Source organism: Equus caballus, chromosome 14 (assembly GCF_041296265.1).
Source record: "Equus caballus isolate H_3958 breed thoroughbred chromosome 14, TB-T2T, whole genome shotgun sequence".
Classification (NCBI taxonomy): domain Eukaryota; kingdom Metazoa; phylum Chordata; class Mammalia; order Perissodactyla; family Equidae; genus Equus; species Equus caballus.
This window is the reverse complement of record NC_091697.1, coordinates 92,385,909-92,405,836: the sequence shown is the minus strand read 5'-3', so window position 1 is coordinate 92,405,836 and position 19,928 is coordinate 92,385,909. Positions and strand designations below refer to the sequence as shown.

The 19,928-nt window shown below is 39.6% G+C and overlaps 1 long non-coding RNA gene across 1 annotated transcript in view; it reads left to right on the top strand.

The window, feature by feature from the left end:
* Positions 1-19,744, top strand: part of LOC106781661 (uncharacterized) — a 39,422-nt gene extending 19,678 nt beyond the window's left edge. The window contains exon 4 of the long non-coding RNA XR_001378348.3: positions 12,216-19,744. This is a non-coding gene — a long non-coding RNA (uncharacterized lncRNA). The remainder of the gene's footprint in view (positions 1-12,215) is intronic.
* Positions 19,745-19,928: the final 184 nt, after the last annotated feature.

The following is a 19,928-nucleotide window of genomic DNA, read 5'->3' as shown; positions in this document are numbered from 1 at the left end:
GTATGGTTCCACACCTGGGAACAGGGCCTGGGCCACTGAAGCAGAGCATGCCCAACTTTAACCACTAGGCTATCAGGGCTGGCTCCTGACTCCTCTTCTTAAAACATCATACAGGCATCCCACTGCACTTAGAGTAAAATCCAGACCCCTTGTCTTGGCCCACATCATGCTACAGCCTTTAGATCCTCATGTCCTGTCACACTGCTTTGCATTCACCATGTCCCAGCAGGCATTGGCTTTTTCCTTGTTCCTTTAATGTGCCAACAGCTTGACTCTCCCTCTGCCTGTAAGAATTGTCCCTCTCATTTTTAAAGCCACATTAAATACTAAATACTGATTGCATTTTCAAACAGCAAAGTTATCATTTAACCATTCCCTTTTCTTCAAGCCACTGAGTAGATATTGCTGGTTCACCATAATCTGTCTTCCTCTCTTTCTTGGACATACAGAAGACTCTAATCTCTAGCCCACTTGTAGTCATTTGGGGCCATATCATGAGTGTTAGCCAATGAAATGTGAGCATAACTAAGATGTGTCACTTCTGGGCTGAAGCAGTGAGTCCTCTGATTTTTGCATTACCAATTCTCCATCATTATTCGGGTCTTGGCTCAAATGTCACCCACTCAGGGAGGCCCCTTACCTGCAGCCCAGTATCTCTGCCTTCATGACCCTGTTGGGTATTTTTCTCCATTACACTAAGTACTATTTGAAGTTATTTATGTGTTTATTTAGTTAGTGTCCCCTCCTCCACTAAAAATATTAAGGTTCATAAGACAGGGACCTTTTTATCTTTTGCACTTCGTTATCTCCTATGACTAATGCAGTGGCTGGCACAATGCAGTGCTCAAGAAATCTGTTAAATATGTGATCGAACAAAGTGGAAATAAGAAACATTTGACCCAGTCTCACTCTTAAAGACCTCAAATATCATGATAGGCAAACCTCATTTAGTCAATCATTAATGTATTCATTCATCCATCCATCCATCCATTCACAAATTCATTCAACAGCTTTCACTGAGCACCTACTATGAGTCAGGCACTGTACTAGACAATGCGAAAGTGAGTGAAATAGTCTCCTAGCCATTGAGATACTCATATCATGATGGCACAGTAAGACATGTGAGCATATAATTATGATACCAGGTAGTATACGGAAAAATTGAGATTGGTGCAAAGTGCTATGGGAATGACATGGAGAGAGGAATTAGTTCTGAAACATTTAATGAACTATTTCACTAACAATACTGCATAATACATCATCTAGTATTTTGATATGGTGAAAGTGCTAAATCTTGAAGCTTCTGTTCGGCTATGATTACCACGATCCTTCAAATATCCTCAAAAAAGCATTACCAGTCTAATTTAATAAGATGTTAGGAATAGTTTGGCAAATTCAAATGTAAATGACATGCCACTTATTTCAGTGGAAGTACTATTCTGTTTGTTTCCACAGAGCAGGATTGTCATTATGCCTGGGCTATGCCATCGGATGTTGGAACTCCTCTTCTTACAAATTGAATTTGCGAGCCTGGGTAGTCATTTAATGTTTCTGCGCTTTGGTTTTCTCGTTGATATAAAGTAATGTCAGGAAAATTCCTTCTATTAACTTCAAACTAATAATGTTTGAATTAGGTTCTAAATGTGGAAAAGAAAAAGTCAAACAAACCCTTTGCATGTCTTGAAAGAATATTTATGTTGTCTTTAAATGAATCTTGAATTCTTGCATCCTGCTTTGATATGTAGAGGTAGGTGATCTTGAGAAAATTAATCATCTTGCTAAGCCCCAATTTCTTCAGCTCTAAATTTGAGTTGTTTTAAGAATTAAGTGAGTTAATGAATGTGCTTGGCACTACATAAGCCCTCAATAAATGGTAGCTAGATTATTATTAGTGGTATTTTATTTTTGAAATACAGTCAATCCTTATTATTCACGGATTCCATATTTCCAAATTTGCCTACTTGCTAAAATTTATCTGCAATCCTAAAATCAGTACTTGCGGCACTTGCATGGTCATTCGCAGACCTGTGCATGCAGAGTGGTGGGAAATTTGAGCTGTCTGAAGTGCATGTTCCCAAATGAAGTCGAACAAGGTGACACTATGCCTTCTTGTTTCACTTCTCATACTGTAAAGAAATTTCCTTTTGTGGTCTATTTAGTGCCATGTTTTTAAATTTTATGCTTTTTGTTGGAGATTTCAGTGTTTAGACAGCCCCCGAGCATAGTACTGAAGTGCTGTTCCTATGTGCAAGAAAGCTGTGATGTGTCTTCCAGAGAAAATACATGTGTTAGATAAGTTTCAATCAGGCATGAATTACACTGTGGATGGCCATGACATTATTATTAAATAAGTTGTCTTTAAATAGAAAAACACATGAACAAAGTTATGCATTGATCAGTTAACAAAAATATTGTGACTAAAGGCTTGCAGGAACCTCACCCTGTACTTCCCCCAGGAACAATGGTTCAGTATTCATTGATTCAATGTTCGTGGTGACTTTACGGAACATAACTAGCATGACTAATGAGAATCAACTGTATTTATATTGGAGCCTTGCTTTAAAAACACCTGCTATTTAGTGGAATTCTACACAAACAAGACTATTGGAATTCTCAGAATAACTTTATTCTTATAAATACCTGTATCAATATTTGATATAACCCAGCAAATATTAAGGATCAGGGCCAAATTTAATTTCTGCCACTCTAAGTAGGGTTCTCCTGGTTTTGTCTAGTCAACCAGGTAGGGGGTAAAATAAAACATAAACATGGTGTACAAGAACATAGTTTTTATTTCCAAATATATGACTTAAATGAGAAGACGTTTTTGGAAAGAAGAAATAGTATTCCTTACAGAGAGAAGCATCCTTCCTCTCAGTCAAGCTTCTACACGGGGAGGGACATTAAAGAGGAAGAATTGCCTCGAGTGAGAGAGGTTGTCACAAATTCTCTCTCCCATGAGCCTGCAAGTATGCAGACAGTCCCTGCCGTTGGTTACTAGTGTGGGTAAAGATATTGAATGCAATTATGGAGAGAGGATCTTGGAAGTGAACACATTAAAACCTTATCCATATTATTGCCCAAACATCTCTCGGAAGATTAGCCTTGGCAGAGAATTAGCACAAGGAAATGAGAATCGGGAAAGGCCAATATGTACCTGGGAGAAAGATGGTTCTTAAACACCAGTGGGATTTAAGAATCAAATCAGAATCAATCTACAATGTGGACACCCAGCCCTGCCTCTGGGGATTCTGACTCGGTAGGAATAGCTGGAGTCCCAGGAATCTGTAGTTTGGCAACTGCCCTCGGAATCTTGATGCAGATTGTCCTGGACCACACTTCTGGTGCTGATGGGATAGGTAGCCAGCTTCAAGGAGCTGTCACACCTGCCGATAGAGTCGTTCCTCACCACTCACCCGAACGCATTTCTGTGCATTATTCCAGGGATGTAATGCGTAAATGAAGTGATTCTCTGGAGGAAAAAAACTTACAAGGATGTGCTGAGCAGACTGGAAGGATGAAAGGTTCTGAAAGCAAAATTTGTCCATGTATCATTTTATGTAACCATTCCTATTCCTTTTGGGGGCCTATAACGTAAATGGAAAGAGGGTATACAGGTATGATGCTAGGATGGGGCATTCTACAATTAAAGTGGTCATATTCATTGCTTCTAAATTTATATTTTAATATTGTTGATTCATAGGGAAAAAATTTAGGTCCTTAAAATTGCAAACACTTGTATCTTCATGCCAAAGCACTGATGTGCTCAATAATAACACATTTCGTGTACTTCCATAGACATTTCCTGACTTTAAAAACCAGCCAACTAGCTGCAGTCAATCCTTAAGGTCACTAACTATGACCACTTACTCTTTCCTTCATTCATTCAACAAATCTGCATGGCACTTAAGATATATGAGTGTTGACAAGTTTGAATTCTAACAGAGAAGACAAACAGTAAATATAGCCAGTAGTAAATTATATATTAGAAAGTGTTAAGTGCCATGGAAAACATACATGGGGTGGGGATGGGGTTGAGCAGAGCAGGCCTGTCATTTATAAAGACTTGTAGGAAGTTAGAAAACTGACATGCAGAATTCTAGGCAGAGGGACTGGCCAGTGCAGGAGCCCTAAGGCAGAAAACCTGTGTGCAATATTGGCGGAGAGGAGGAGCAAGTAGTCAGGTGTGGCGGGATGGTTCTGTGTGGGAGGGTGGGAGGAGATGAGGTCACCGTGAAGAGGGAGGAAGTTTAGAGAACAGAGGGCCTTCTAGGCCATTGTAACAATTTTGGCGTTCCCTCTGAATGAAATAGGGAGCCACTGAATGTGAGCAGAGCAGTGACTTGATCTGGCTTTTGTTTGTAAATGACTTGCTCTGACTGTTGAGAATTCATTGTTAGAGAGCCAGGGTGGGAGCAGAGAAAATGGGAGGACAGTGCAGTAACCCAATGGGGAGGTGACAGTTACTCAGACCAAGACGGTAGTAGTAAAGATGGTCAGAAGCGGTTGGAGTCTGGGTATATTTTGAAGGCAGAGCCATGGACGTTTCCTGACAAATTGGATGTGGGATGGAAGAGAAAGACAGAATTCAAGGATGTTTCTCTGGATTGAGCAAACAAAGGACAGAGGTGGCATTAACTGAAATGTCATCCTGTGTTTTACCTATCACCGCACCATATGCAAAAGTCTACCAATCAGGATGAACTTAATCAAATGGCATGAATGCACACAAATGCATGGTGTGTCACCTCCAGAAGCCAACCGCCTAGGTTCTAATGTTGCCTCACCACTTTCTAGCTATGTGGCCTTGAGCAAGTTACTTAACCTCTCTGTGCCTCAAATTCTTTTTTTGTGAAATGGGGATAATAATAGTATCTACCTTATGGAGATAGTACCTACTTCCATTCACCTCATAAGATTCAGTGAATTGATATATGAAAACACTTAAAAACAGCACCTGGCACTATGTCAGCTAAGAGTACAGTTTAAACACTAGATGTGAAGAAGTTGCAACTCTTTTTCCCATACCCCGTTAAAGCTGGTTTTTCCCGGCTCTTTCCATGAGTCACTTGGTGACTTTTAGTAAGGAAGTTGTAAACCTTTCTGGGAACTTCAGAATAAAGAGTAAATGTGATTTCCATTTGCCTGTTTGTCAGATGAGAAGTAACACTTGGACATGCCAGAGGAAATGTACACACATTCAGATATTAAAATTAAAGGGAATTATTCTCAGATTCATGCTTCAGTCTTTAATTGTGTTAGAGAGAATAAAGAGGGGAAAATGTTTGAAAAAGAGACCTTAGATATCATCTAGCTTAACCCTCCCTTTATTCCTTCCACATGTTGTGTAACCCAGGTGCCAGTGCCCAGGGGTCACCTGCTTGGGAGCAACTAGACTTCCATTATTGGCATAAGATCGACTCAAGCCCTTTTTATAAATATGGGGGAAACAGCATCTATCGATATCCTTAGTAATCCTCGAGGGGCTTACATTTCTCTTCATTCTACTCCAATTTGGTGTTCTCTGTTAAAATCTCAGGCTCTGCCACTCTCCGATATCTTTTTTCCATCCTGTTCCCAATGTTGGACACAGCCTGGATTACTCTCATTTCACAAAGCAAACAAATGAAGGGCAAGTGCGCAGAGGTTTTATTGGGACTTGTATTAATAAAGGGTTACAGAGCCCCGCAGTACAGGAACAACTTCAAAATCATTACCATCACTCTCCTAAAATCTGGCGGTTAGTCCCTGTCGTAGAGAATTTCTATGTCTCTTGAAAATATCGCTTCCACTTGTATTTTTGAGGCCCCAGATCTCTCCTCTCCTGACTAAGCATCTTCAAACTTTCTAATTCTTATTTTATTATGCAAAGCAGTTTAATACTTGAGCTAAACTCTTCCCTTCTAAACTAGTCCTTCCAGTGTTTTCCCTCCCACAGCAAGCAGATGCATTAAGGTATACTGATAAACATAAGAGGCATTTATTCCAACCCCATCAATTGTATTAACTATCCTAGAAGGCAAAACCTGGGATTCATTCATTCAACAATATCCAATGAGCTACTATATCAAGTACTGTGCTGGGCCTTGGAGAGGCAACAATGAGCAAATTAGGTAGTGATCTGCACTCACTAACTAAGGCTCAACTGGCATAGATGGATGTTATTTTAAAAATTTACACACGTGTAAAATGCAAATTATGAAGAATATTAGAGAAAAGTCCCAGGGGCCATCAGAGTTTGTAGGAGATTGACCTCATCTAGTAAAGATGGATTAAGGGAGGCTCCCTGGAACTGAGATTAGATCTGAAAGATTAGAAGGAATAAAGAGGGGTGGGGGCAAAACTGAAGGGCTCTGAAGTGCAAGGAATCGTGGAATCATAGGACCAACTAAAGGGCGAGTGTGGCTTGAGGCGAGGGAGGGAGGCCGGAGGGAGATCCTGCAGGGTCTCATAGGATATTGACCTTAATGCAAGGGAAACCCCCTGTCATTTAAGCCACTCTGGCTGCTCCAGGAGAGAATGGAATAGAGGGAGCAGAAGTAGAAACAGGGAGGCCAGTGGAGGCTTTGGAGAAGTCCAAGCAAGAATTTATGGTGGAAGAGTCTAGCGTGCCAGCAGTGCACATGGCAGAAAGGGTGTGTGTTCAATTGTTTTCTCTTTCTGTGCACTAAAGTACATCCCAAGGGCCCTGTGGCACATTGCATATTTCAAATAAAGAGAAGCAAAGATATGTCTAGATCAAGGTTGCTCCACCTGGGCACTTTCGACATTTGGGATGGGATAATTCTTTTGTTGTGGGGGCTGTGCTGTGCATTGTAGGATGTTTAGCTGCTCCTCTGACTCCTACCCACTAGATGCCAGTAGCACCTCGTCTGCTCCCCCAGTTATGACAACCAAAAATGGATCCAGACCTTGCCAAATGCCCCCTGGGGTTTAGCAAGCGTAAAGGAGATGCAAAATTGCCCCTGTTGAGAACCACTGGTCTATAGGAACAGAGACAGTCATTTGTTTGAAATTATCTGAGAAATGTGAAAAATTTCCAGACTAGCTTCTCTGAAAATAATTGAGATGAAAATCACAACAAAACTGAATGCTTTTGGAAGCATTCTCCAATAAAACTTCATTTTGTGTGGATAATAAGGAAAAAAGGAAACTGGGAAAAGGAGTTTTGTCTATTATCAAATTTTATGTTTCATTATTTCAAACTAAGTTTTCTACAAGTCTTCTATCACTATAGGGGGAAAAAAATACACCAAAAACACTTTTTCTTCCAGAACTTTATAAGAAGATATTTCTCAAGGTTTTCTTCTTTTAACTCTGACATAATCCCAGAATGACTGAGATAGGCTCCTGATTATTTACAGAACATTTCCTTAAGAGGAAGCAGGCACATTGCAAACACAGATACAGAGAGTAACTTAGAAGAATTTTGGCTGATGATTATTTTTTCCTCTTCTTGAGCCTAGGGTCTGGATATTTTAGATTTGCTTGAAAAAATAATTCACTTTTAAGGCTATTAGGGATTCCACTTAACACTTTGTAATTTAGGACTGGCAAAAAATTGTGTTGGATAGATTACTATCTGACAATCTTTAAATTTGACTAGCTGTTGAGATCACACTGGGGAAAAAAATCTAGCCCGAAATTAGTTTTTTAAATAGTTCATAATTTGCTTTAAAGAAGGTAAAATTAAATTGGTATAAGGATTTTAATATCATTGGTCTGGTTGAGAGTGGCTCTGTTAGTATTTTTGTAGTAGATACGGCTTCCCCTTGTCCCTGCCCCTACCTCCCTTTCCAAGACCCTCCCTTCCCCAAGTCAGTACATCCGTAAACTGCCCTTTTGGCAGACTGCTCTCAAAGGCCTTGTGGCAGGAAAAATTCTCTTGGATTTTGTCCTTTCCATTCCATAGATCTGTTCTACTGAATGATCTGTGATTCTGTTCCCAAATCATTATTGGCAGATAACTGGAGTTTAGAAAGATTTATTGTTTTTAATTTAAAGTATTGTATTCCGACCGAGGACTACAAAGTAGAATCTTTGATGGGCCTCTTTCTTAAACCCCAAGCACGTGAGCACCGTCACACAGTCGGGGAACTCCTATGTTTTTTCCAAATTTTCTCCCAGGACATTTCAAACATGTTTCAAACGTTTTCTCCCAGGACGTGTTAAGAAATGCTTCCTTGACGTCCAGCAGGGGCTCGTAAGAATCTAGAATTCCCTTTAGGCACTTTCAGTTTTTAAAATCCGGGGAGATTTTGATCACTCCTTTACATAATTGATCACTGAAGCTGAACTCTGATACATGATCCAGAGATCATCAGAACATCTGTAATGTGTGTTTTGCACGTCAACTAACAAAAGCATCTGACTTTCTCCTGAGGCTCATGGGCTCTGATGGAACATACGTGCTGTGGCAGACAGCGCCCGTGTGCACAATGTGGCTTTCCCTCTAACGTACACAATCTGTGTCTCGTAGGACTGCTGTCCCTGCCTACAATCTGGACAGTCGAGTTCTTCCTTCTCAGTGATTGACATCAAGGGAAAACACTGTCCTTGCCATGTCACTTTACATTTCATATGCACTGCGTCTTAGAGAAAAAATACACATCACGTTCCATGGGTGGCAAGTCCTGCAGAAACTCTGTGTGTGTGTGTGTGTGTGTGAATCACTTAGCCTTTCTGATCCTGTTTTCTCTTCTATGAATAATATCATTTTCATAGACTTCAAGATATCATTGACTTGAAGGTGCATCATTATTTTAGTTATCACTGAGAAAGAAATACAATGATGCTAAACTATGACACAATTCTTTTTATCACTTAGAATTATTATTTATTTTTGCTAGTTGAAAGAGTTCTTTTAGACTTAGATATAGATTTTTCTCATATTTTACTCTTGCATATAGAAAAAGGAAAATACAAGCCAAATAATTAATTAAGGTGTTCCTAAAATTTCTTTAGAGGCCAGCTTCTCAGATTCAGTTTTGAATGAACATGCCCGTGGATGCTGATACAGCATGTTCAAAAAGACTGCTTTCCTATTGTCATCATACGTTTTCCCCCAAGCTTCTGACACCTATTTACAAGTTTTAATGTTATGGCTTTTTTCATCTTACCAAAAGGTATCAACAGAAGGGTTTTAGACAACGATTACAACTCAAGTGGTCCTGAAATGACACGGGTTTAGAGTTTTCTAGTCTTGCCACAAGAAATAACTAAAAGTTTGTCTACAGTCAATGGCAGTTGCATCATGACTCCTGTCTGGCCAACAAAGATTGCAAGATACTCTCCAATTTCAGAGATGTTCAAATGTGAAATATGTGTTTCTTAGAATCAAAATTTTGATTTAAAAACCTAAATGAGGTAGTTGTGAGTTTGTAAAATGACTTAGTAAATTTTACACATCATGCCTACGTAATACATCTTTATTTAGGTATTCCTGTGTTTGTGGAATAATAAGAGAGGTTGCCATGGAGAACATTATGCCTGCTAGGTTTTAGAAGAAAAATGTCAGACTCAGAGTGCAAGGCAGCTCCTTAGGGGACGTTATTTTTAGAGGTCAAGTGGTCACATTGCCCCCCAAATATCCCTTATATTCCTGCCAGAGTCCCTGAAATTCCAAAGTATTTGAATTCTTTTCGAGAAGATGCATGTTAAAAACATGGTCTGGAAACTGGGATTTATTAATCTATTACTAGTCAATAACACCTCGGGTTAAGGTTGTTTCTCAGAATAATTGTGGAATCGACAGCCTAGTTAGAAACTAATCCATAGAGATGTAATAAGAAGAGAATAATTGCAAAGTAATAGATGTACAAAGTGGCAGAGTGTGACACAAAGCAAATATATAAATGCTGTACATATTAACAAGATTACAACCTGACTGTACCCTATAAATGAACATCTCAACTGACCTTAAAGGTCTTGAGATGGATAACTGATTCTGGAAGTGTTTTCCATATCAATTAATTCATATCTTCAGAAGATTTAAAAAAATAATTACATGGGGCCAGCCCTGTGGCACAGCAGTTTAGTTCACACATTCCACTTTGGCAGCCCAAGGTTCACCAGTTCAGATCCCGGGTGCGGACCTATGCACTGCTTGTCAAGACATGTTGTGGCAGGTGTCCCACATATAAAGTAGAGGAAGATGGGCATGGGCCAGTCTTCCTCAGCCAAAAAAAAAAAAAAGGAGGATTGGTGGCAGATGTTAGCTCAGGGCTAATCTTCCTCAAAAAAAAAATAATAATAATTATGTGTTCTTTAAAAATGGGACTATTGTCACATAGTGGATAAAGAGTAGGCAACTTCCTGAGTGTGAATTTTGGAAATTTCCTAAACCTGTTTTATCCCTCACCTTCCCCATCCACAGTGGAGGTGATAACCATACCCTCCTGTATCTGTGAGTGTGCCTTTACTTTGTTCTCTAGTGGCTTCCTCATGGTTGCCAAATGGATTCTGCAGTTTCTGGCATCACATCTAGACATAACAACATTCAATGCCAGAAGGTAGGATGTTTCTTCAATTTTGCTTTAAGGGAGAGAAAACATTTCCCAGATGCCTTGTGGTTCATTGGCCAGAACTGATTCACGTGCTCTTCCTTAACTCATCATTGGCAAAGGGAGAGGCTTTATTGTGATCACCTTACCAATGAGGATTCACTCCTGAGTGACTTGCAAGGGACGGAGGCCTGTAATAAATAGGAATTCTGTCAACAAAGAAGTAAGTGGGAATGGCTATAAACTGGGCCAACTAACACTTCTGCTGTACTATCCCATGGGGTTATTAGAAAGCTAAATGATATAATTCCTATGAAGTACTTAGTAATAGTGACGACAGTGACAAACACTTCTATGACACTTGCTGTGTGCAATACATTGTTCTCTGCATACAGCTTTACATATACAGCAATCCTCACAAAACCCCCATAAGGCCTTTGTATTATTGTTATCTCCATTTTACAGATGTGGAAACAGGGCACAGAGAGGTGAAGTAACTTGCCCAAAGTTTCACGGCTTGTAGAAGGCTGTGCTGGAATAAGAATCCTGCAGTCTGTTCCTGGAGCACAGGTGCTTAACCGTACTCCTGGAAAATAAATAAGGGCTCGACCCCTGTTAGCCCTTACTATCATCTCTGCTGATCTACATTCCTCAAGCAACATTTACAGATTTTTTTTCTTGTTTTGTCCTTTGAAGATGGAAAGATGCATTTAAAAAAATGTAATAGAAGGGATTTGAATAGAAATTTAACAGAAGTGTTTTTCAAACTTTATATCATGACCTATTAGTGGGTCATAAAATCTATTTAATGAGTCATGACCAGTAGTTAAAAAAATAAGATCTAACGCAATAGGGTAGGGTAATGTAAGTTGTCAAGTAAAATGTATTTCTTATTTTAGTTATGGTCAAAGAGTTGTAAAAACCTACTCTAAAATCTTGCTGCTCAGAGTGTGAACCAGGAGAATTGCAGTGTCTGGGAGCTCCTCAGAAATGCAAAACTCAGGCTCTACCCTAGAGCTGCATGAGTCAGAATCTGCATTTTATGTACACACACACATACACACCTTATGCACACACACATTTCCAGGCTGTCTTGAAAAAAAATTGGAAAATCGGACAACACAAGGCTATTGTTTCTATAGGGCAAGAATCAGCTGGAGCTGAGCAGCCCCTGGGAACGCTGGACAGAGCAGCAGTCCTCAGTTCTCTCCTCTCCCCACTGCGCACCATTCACTCACACATGGTACCTGCCTGGTCACTGAAAGCATTTGAGTTTGTGACCTCTGGGCCACATTATCCCGGTTTTAAACTTTTCTTCATAGATCTTAATCATTGGTCATTAGATCCTCTTTGGACTTTCCTACTGAAAAGGATTTTTAAAAAATTAGGCTTCTGACCCCCGAATTGGCAACCAAGCTTAACTAAAATAACAAAAATATATGGCTCTGGACCTCCTGCTGCTGGCAATTGGCTTCCTCAGTCTTTACACTGCTGATTCCCATTCTGCTGCTAGAAAAGTGGGACCCAGGCTTTTGCTAATGGTCTTACAATTATTCCTCAATTCTTCTTAGAGATGTTTTGGTCCTCCTGTAAACACATGCCCTTGCATGGCCTCTTCAAATGTTCATTCTGTTGTTCTATTTATTCGATCAGAGACTTTAGTTTGTTGTTCTGAGAGGAAAAATTAATGTAATTTCAATTTTGTGTTCTCAGAGTAAAGTGCCTCAGGCTGCGGATGGACCAGCCCTCACGGAGATCCAGCACTGGAGAGTAGGGACAAATGTCCTTACAAAGCCTTTGGGGTATGAATTGGGTCAAAGTGAGACACGAAGAGTGAGAAGTTCTAAATTTTCTCGTGTGAATGATAATTTCCTCGTTGTAATGGGCTTAGTTCTCCCTTCTATAAGAAAGATGTTTCTTGATGCAAGTAATTGAAGGCCAGACTCAAACCGGCAATCAAGGAAATTTACTAGCTCACCCAGCCAAAAACTGCAGGAGAAGGTCAGGCTTCAGGGGTAATCAGATCAAGGTTCCAGCTCTACTGCTCTTTCAAGTGTCTCAACTCTGCCCTTCTCTTTGTATCTGCTTCATTTTTATCCTGGTCTCCTACACAGTAAATAAACAGCTGAAGTAGTTCACCATACAACAACTTCCTGTGGAAGAAAGAATATCTGTCCTGACAACTCTTTGCTGAGAGCAAAGAAGTTTCACAGAAGTCCTCACAAGTCTTCTTTTATCCCTCTGGTCAGCGTTGGGTCATTTGCCCATCCCTGAATGATTCACTGTGGCCAAGGTAACAAGACTAAGCTAACCAGGGCTTACTCTATTAGCTCATCCGTACCTTGTGGCTAAAAGGTGTGGGGTAGGGAAAACTATCACCATGAAGGAGGGGTGGAAAGCTGGATGGAGACACCTGCTTTAGAAGTTTTACAGCCAGGAAGAACCTCATTAATTACAATCATCCTCAGTTGCTACTTTACACGTAGGAAAAAAAAGACTTCATACGGTAACCCTTCTTCTCTTTTCTTCATAAGGATGAAAACTTAATTGTAAAAGGATGAGGGAGGCGGTACTGCTAACACCATCTTCTCTCAGTGCCTGTCTTAGCGCAGGCTGCCGTAAAGAAACACGACGGACTGGGAAGCTTAAAAACCGGAAACTGATTTTCTCACTGTCTGGAGGCTAGGAAGTCCAAGATCAGGGTGCCAGTATGATTGGGTTCTAAGAGAGCTCTCTTCCAGGCTTGCAGGTGGCTGGGTTTTTTTGCTGTGTCCTCATGTGGCGCAGAGAGAGAGAGAGAGACACCAATAGACAGGGAGAGATCTCTCATCCTCTTCTTATAAGGTCATAGGCCTATCAGATTAGGGCCCAACCCTTGTGTCCTCATTAATCCTTAGTTCCCTTCTAAAGACCCTATCTTCAGATAGCTACATTAGGCATTAGAGCTTCAACAGATGAATTGCTGGGGTGGGGGTGGAAGTAGGGGTGGGGGTTTGGGGCAGGGGGTTACATTTAATACATCACAGTGCCCAAATGTTAATCATTGCCTGAGTATTTTTTGAGTATCTGTCCTGTACTCAGGCTGGACCAGGCACTGTGATAGCTAGAAGTGGTGTAGGGTGGGATGAAATACTCACTGGGCAGGCAAGACCAGCCGACTGGAAACCGGAACAAACACTGTGAGGAAGAATAAAACCTCAGGGAACTCCAGAGTGGCAGGATCAATGAGGGTTGGAATGGTCCAAAACACTTTGTAGAGGAATTGAGGCCTAAACTGGGATTTTGGAATGGGTGGAAGGAACTAAGTGTGGGACAGGATAAAAACCTAGACCAGGAGGGTAGCAATGAGAATAGAGTGAAAGGGCCAGGTACCACAGAGTCCTTCAGAGAAGACTGAGAAAACTTCATAGCTGATTGGCATGCAGAGGACTTCATAATGGAAGCATGGAGTGAATGAGTGAGGAGAGTGGTTCTTTTTTTTTTTTTAAATTATTTTATTGAGGTCATATTGGCTTATAACATTGTGTAAATTTCAGGTGTACGTTATTATATATCATTCTCTGTGTAGACTGCATCGTGTTCACCACCAATAGTCTAGTTTTTATCCGTCACCATACGTAAATGCCCATTTACACTTTTCACCCTCCCCTCACTGGTAGCCACTAATCTGTTCTCCTCGTCTAGGTGTTTGTTTATCTTTCACATATGAGTGAAATCATACAGTGTTTGTCTTTGTCTGGCTTATTTTGCTTAGGATAATACCCTCGAGGTCCATCCATGTTGTCGCAAATGGCATGATTTTGTCTTTTTTATGGCTGAGTCATATTCCGTTGTCTATACCACATCTTATTTATCCATTCATCCTTTGATGGGCACTTGGGTTTCTTCCACATCTTGGCTATTGTGAATAATGCTGCGATAAACATAGCGATGCATAAGTTTCTTTGAATTGTTGACTTCATGTTTTTGGGATAAATACCTAGCAGTGGGATAGCTGGATCATATGGTATTTCTATTTTTAATTTTTTGAGAAGTCTCCATACTGTTTTCCATAGTACCTGCACCAGTTTGCATTCCCACCACCAGTGTATGAGGTGTCCCTTTTCTCCACAGCCTCTCCAACACTTGTTATTTCTTGCTTTGTTAATTATAGCCATTCTGGGGAGAGTGGTTCTTTTAACAGAGATCAGAAATTCCAGAAGGAGAGAAGGTATGGGGGTGGGTTAGTTACATGTGGAAGGATGAGGAGTTCATTTTAGAAATATGAGTTTTTAGAAACTGGAGAATTTACTAAGTAAAATATCTGTAATGTCATTGAGAGTAAGAGCAAAGAGAGGCGAAAAAGTAGGATGGGAGATAATGAATATTTGAATCATTATCATAAGGTTGATAATTGAAGCTAAGGAAATGAATGATCTCTTTGAGAAAATATGTAGAGAGAGGTGTGGAAAGAAAAGAGCTTTAGCCATCCTTACTACCCTGAAGGATCTAGCAATAACAATGGCATAATGGTGTAAGATTCTTGAAAATTTAGTGGATTTAGTTCTGATTTTCTCAGCATATACACAGCATTTAGTGCTATGTAACACGAACATTTATTGGTTGGCTTAATGGTTGAATGACTGAATGTTAGAAGTTCAAAATCCAAAATGCCTACTGTGCATTGGAGATGTTTTGAAGTCCAGTAGCTTTCTCGCTTCCATTTAATTGAGTGCTTTAGGCATCATTTATTACTCATACACTGAAGAAATGCTTAGCTCACATGGTTCTCCCACCGCATGAAGGGGTTAATTAGCTGAGTTTTCAGAGAAGTCATCTGACTGTCAGGCTAGTCCAGGTACATTCACGGAGGCATTCCCAGTGGGCAAAGAGCCTGGGAGAGCATAGCACTGTGCTGTGACCTGGTTTTCCCCTTGGAATCAGGTCCTGTCTCCTGGGCCTATCTCTGCCTCTTCCCTTGGCAGTTCCGTTGTCACTGACCTTTCTCTCTGTGCCAGCAGCTGCTGCTGACAGTCAGGCCTCAGTTTCCTCTGTGAAGCCAGTGTATAGCGTCTGCTTTTGAATTCCTACTCCTCCCTTAGGAGCTCAGGGCTGCTCACAATTGAATATTTTAGATCTTCCAACCTCTTTCCCCACTAGTAATATTTACCAATCTAGTGTCTAGTTCTTGTGGGGTCCTGGTGTGGATGAACGAATTTTATGCTAACTGGGGGCTTTCTCAAGACAAATATAAGGAGTTAATTAATAATATATGTAGTGTTATAGCAAAATGCCAGGACTTTAAATCCAGACAATCCTGGCTGTGAATCACTAGTCTTTAATTTGACGAGTGTGTGATTTGAGACAGTTGCTCAACCTTCCTTGAAAATGGTTTCCCCAACTAAAAAGATGGATGGAATGACTATCTTTGAAAGTGGCTGTAAGGATGAATAAGGTAACATACACAACGAGACCTTGCAGTAATTGTTATATTGTAGAAGCTTCAGAGGATAGTACTTATATGAGAGACCAAAGAAAAATACCTGTGTGCCTTTTCTCCACTTCACCAGTCACTCTACATGGGCTTAGGAGGAGGAAGATTAAGGCAGACAGACAGACAACCTTTCCCCTAATTTAGGAAGGTACACTCCAGGTTCTACCAGGTCAGAGCTTTCCGATTTCTATGACGTTATTTTGTAAGCCAGTGCTTCAGCGTACTGAAGAACAGTGCCTTAGAGAACTAAGCGAGTTAATAGATTTTCCTTAAATTGGAGCAATTTTCTTCTCCTTTATTGAATCAAGAAATCTGTCAAAGATGCATAGAATGGTGTAGATAATACCCCAAGGTAACAAACTCTATTATGCTGTATTCCATTAGAGCTGAGCCAAGGGTATTTTGGAAGGAAATTTCACTGTGAAATAAGGGGGTTTACAGGTGAAACTTGATAGTGTGTTTTTCTCCAGGTTGTTCACCTTGTATCTTAGTAGCATTGTCCCAGATGGACATATCCCAGGTTCACTTTTTCCTCTAGAATCTAGTGTTAACACTAAATTCGAGATTATCTTTGAAGTAAACATTAAAGTGAACAGAGAAATATTCAACTTCCCTTGGAAGGAGCATTTCAATTGCCTTATCATTTTCCCCCCTCCATTTGTGTAAGCCAGAGTCACCAGTATCTTTACCATAAATAAGCGGGCAGGTGACTTTGCAGCTGCTCCTGAGTACCAGCCAAATCTTCTTCAGAAGTTATACTCTCTTCTGACTCATAACAACTAAGACTCAACTGTTCTTTCTATGAATGCTGTCATAAGTTTTATAAAAGCAAATATATACCTTATTTACTAGCCATGTCCCTACATTTTTTTATTGATATCTATATTTTAGCATTAGGAGTATATATTAAAATTGCTCAATGCTAGGTAAAAATACATATCTTCATGGTAGAGTTGGGAAGATTCCAGTTACTTTAAGAAATAGACTTGTGCCTAAATAACCAAACCAATCTCAAATTGCATAGTTTGATTATGTGCATTCTAAAAGCAGTGTCTCACTGGAATTTTATCCCCATCGAATAAAAGGTAGACTATTTGTCTAGAAGAAATTGTGGAAGTCACAGAAAAGTTTTGTTTTCATTGATGAAGAATGAAGAAACGGAGGTCCTGAGAGTTTCTGATTGTACACTGTGATCAGCTAGCTAAAGGAAGGCTGGTGTCTAGGGTTCTTGGTTTCTGACCCTGCGTGCTTTCTAAAACACTGTGGTTATTAGATGATATTGTGGCTAGCTTTAAAAGAACGTGGTGAGCTTTTACTGTTTTGAAGTAAAGTAGTGGCCTACATAGTACTACAAACTATTTCCTAGAGTGAAATTCAATTGTGTAAGTTTTAAGATACAGTATTGGTTGAAGTATAGGGAAATTAGAAATTTTCCAATAATATAAAATCTTGAAGACCAGAGCCTGAACACAATGCTATGGATTTAAGCTTAATTCTATCAGAGACTCTAAATAGAAAGGTATTGCTGAAAGGGCCCCAAAAGACCTTTGTTGTTTAGATAAGGAACAAGGAAACAGGGCCCCAGAAAACTCAAATGACTTGTTCAAGTTCATTCAGCCACTTAGTGTCTGTGGACCAGAACTTAGATTCCTTCTCTCCCAGAAGAGTGCTAACCCACCACGGTATCTCATCAGGTGAAAAAAAGGGGAAGGAATGGTTTCCTTTGATCTATATTGACTTTACAGTTCAGAACAAAATCTGCTCTCTAAAGTCAGGAATAGCTCACTGTATTTACTCTAAATAGGTAGCTTTTCCTTACAGTTACTACATTATTATCATGTTGTATTTTTTGGAGAGAAGAAGGGTGTTATGGGTGATTTATGTTTCCCAAAAAGATACGCTGAAGCCCTAATCTCCAATATCTCAGAATGTGACCTTATTCGGGAAAGGGTCATTGCAGATGTAATTAGTTCATATAAGATCATACTGGAGTAGGGTGGGCCTTTCATCCAATATGATTGTGTCCTTATAAGAAGAGGAGAGACTCAGAGAGGAGAATGCCATATAAAGAAACGGAGATGTACCAGGAGAAGATGGCCATTAGATAGCAGAGGCAGAGATGCCAGTGATGCATCCACATGTCAAGGAAGGCCAAAGATTGCCAGCCACCACCACCAGAAGCAAGAAGAGGCAAGGAAAGATTTTCTTCTCCAGCTTCTGAAGGAACATGGCCCTGCCATGATTTCGGACTTCTAGCCTCCAGAACCGTGAGAGAATAAATTTCGGTTGTTTTCAGTCTCTGGTTTGAGGTGCTTTGCTAAGGCAGCCATAGGAAATGAACATAGGCGACAATGTTATGAGGCATTTATTGAGCTTTTCCTGGTCAGTCTGCTCAAGGCATTCATAAAAGCTCACCAGCCTCAGCCTGTGTCCACTGTTTCCATACCCAGCGTGTACTCCTATGGCTGTTTCCTCACAAAGGTTTCGTACAGTTGGCTCTCCAAATGGGAGAAAGAATAGTGAAGGGAGGGAATATTTTCTCCTTTGCTCTTTAAATTTTGGAATTAACAATCTGGAGAAGAATGCAGGTGCAATTTTGTTGCAGGTTCTGGGTGTGCTTCTGTTGACAGCCAGCATGCTGTTTGTCTGCACAATCCCTGTGCTGTATCTTAGTTTCCTGCTATTTTCCTATTATTCTAAACATCTTGAGTACTTCTCTTTGGGATTCAAACCTATCAAGATGTCTAGATTATAAAAGTGTACCTTGCACTAAAGGTGAAAATGTTGATTTCCTTTAAAAAAAAAAAAGCAAATAGAACAGGAACTGGCTGCTTAGTGTAACAAGTTTTTTCATTTCTATCATTATTTAAGCTATCAATTCATTTGAGAAAAATGACCTAATAAGTACAAATTCCTATATTCAATAGGAATCAGATAGCTTTTCCTTTTGGCAAAAATTTGTATCATCTAAAGTAACGACAGTGTAATACTTTGACTTTCATCAGTTGTATCCTCGTTGTTAGATCTATGAGTTGGCAAAATTAACATCATCTTATAAGGTTAAAAATTTAAGACGGTATATTTTAATCTTTCATATCCTTCTGTTCACTGTAACACTGTTTTGTGTAACAGTAAAAAGACTCTAAATTATGCAAAGTGATCTTCTAACTCACTATTTTAACTTTATTAATGTTCCCAGAGACCTACCAGTGCCAGAGGTAATAATCATTTTGTTTGGATTGGAAATTGATGTTGAGAGCTTATGTAAGTCTTGAATTTAGAAGTAGCAAAGATCCATTTCCAGCTAGAATTAGCTATGATGTGTCAGAAGTTCTTAATATAAATGTCATAAACATTTGTTTTCTTGAATCACATTAGGTTCTATACTTTTAACATACAAATGCTAGAAACTATTCTAAAGCAACTTCATTGCTTTTTCGCTCTATATAATATCTTGACATTTTTGTCTAAGTTGGTATCTGTGAAGCTGGTTTGAAGAAAAATATTCTCTTCTGTATATGTTTAATTTCATGCTTTTCAACAGTTAAAGACAATAATACTGGTTCTTTTTCCAAGTGGGCATGTGCTTTTGGATTTTTAAACTATTAGTTGTCTCGGATTTGGAGTGACCTTTCCATATTCATGTGTTTACTACATCTCCTGGTTATTTTCCTAAAAAATTTTTTCCTTAAAAAGATTGCAGACTACATTCCTCAAAAGTCAAAATAAATTTTCTTATATCAATAAATTTTTTCTCATGAATTGAAAACTGTATCTCCCCTCTGTATTGATTTTGAAGTCAAGAATTGAAAGGCAAAATATTCCATGATTCAGTCATGGAAGTTTTGAGAAATGCTGATTGTTGACATAGGAATTCCAAAGGCATTGTGACCATCTCAGTAGTTACAAACTTCTATCTCAAAACTATCAAGCCATGCATATGCTTTGGGATG